Genomic DNA, 1,620 nt, shown 5'->3' on the forward strand with positions numbered 1-1,620 from the left:
TAAGCATAAATCAGATTATCGATTTACTCCATGTAGACCTTGAAATTGAGTGAACTTTTAGAAAAAGAAGACGTGAACGAATAGCTCAAAGACAAGTCGAGATGGACGTTGGAAATCAGAATCAAGACCAAGGTAATGAAACCGATCGTGTACGAAGTCCCATCCTTATTGTTGATGATAGGTATCGATGTATCAAACAATATGCTATGCCACTTTTCAGTGAGTTAAATCCAGGAATTAGAAGGTCAGATATTGCGGCAACCTAATTTGAATTGAAACCAGTGATGTTTCAAATGCTCCAAATGGTGGGCCAATTTAGTGGTATGCCCACGGAAGATCCACATCTCGACCTTCGATTATTTATGGAGGTAAGTAATTCATTCAAGATAGCCAGTGTGACTAAAGACGCATTAAAGTTAAAGTTGTTTTCGTACTCATTGCGAGATCAAGCACGAGCATGGCTCAATTCATTCCCACCAAGCTCTATATCTACATGTCAAGAATTAGCAGAGAGATTTTTGGTTAAGTATTTCTCACCTAGCAAAAACGCTAAGTTGAGGAATAAGATCACAACTTTCCAACAATTGGATGACGAGTCTTTGTATGAGGCTTGGGAGTGATTCAAGTAGTTACTTCGTATGTGTCCTCATAATGGGATTCCTGATTGTATCCAGTTGGAGACATTCTGTAATGGTTTCAATGCACATACAAGATTGATGGCAGATGCTTCTGCGAATGGTGCAATTTTGTCTTAGTCTTATAATGAGCCTTAGGAGATCATCAAGAGGATCACGAGTAATAACTATCAATAGCCAACAAATCGAACAGCTTCAGAAAGATGCGTAGCTGGAGTTCATGAAGTTGACGCCCTCACTTTGTTATCATTTCAGGTATCATCTATTTAATCTATTTTAAAATAGTTTACTACTAATAGTGCTAATAATTTTGCAGTTCAGCCACCATGTCCGTTTGAAGTAGTTTCCTATGTGTACTGTGAGGAAGGTCATTCTTTTGAGAATTTTCCATCAAATTCTGAGTCTGTGTACTATGTGGGGAACCAACATCAAAATAGGAGTGGACAAGGACCCTAGTCTAACTTCTACAATCCTTCATGGCGTAATCATTTAACTTTTCTTAAAGCAACCACGAAAATGGACCGAACAACAGCATATTGCAGCATAAAACTAGGCAATCTTAAGGGTTTAATCAGCAAACTCCAAAACCTCCTCAAGAGGCATCAAACAGTTTGGAGAACTTGTTGAAAGCGTACATGGAAAAGAATGACAGTTTGATCCAAAGCCAAGTAGCAACATTGAAAAATTTGGAAAACCAAATGGGTCAGTTAGCTATGGAGCTTCGTAATAGACAGCAAGGTACCTTGCCAAGTAATACTGAGAATCCAAGAAATTTGGGTAAAAAACATATCAAGGCAGTGGCATTGCAAAGTGGTAAAATTCTGTAACCCCAATTAATTACTATCGAAGATAAGCCCGTTGAGAAGAATCAACTAGCTGTTGAAATTCCTACACCAAAAGAGCCAAAATCTGCAAAGACTGACATGGTAAATCCTAACTTAGTGAATTCAGATACTTTAAAATCTTATTTGCATGCATATTTACC

General features: G+C 37.9%; 1 non-coding gene across 1 annotated transcript; it reads right to left on the reverse strand.

The window, feature by feature from the left end:
* Positions 1-551: 551 nt before the first annotated feature.
* LOC121217403 (small nucleolar RNA R71) lies at positions 552-658 on the reverse strand. The gene has a single exon (XR_005913512.1). It is a non-coding gene; the product is annotated as a small nucleolar RNA R71 (small nucleolar RNA).
* Positions 659-1,620: the final 962 nt, after the last annotated feature.

Source organism: Gossypium hirsutum, chromosome A02 (genome assembly GCF_007990345.1).
Source record: "Gossypium hirsutum isolate 1008001.06 chromosome A02, Gossypium_hirsutum_v2.1, whole genome shotgun sequence".
NCBI classification, from domain to species: domain Eukaryota; kingdom Viridiplantae; phylum Streptophyta; class Magnoliopsida; order Malvales; family Malvaceae; genus Gossypium; species Gossypium hirsutum.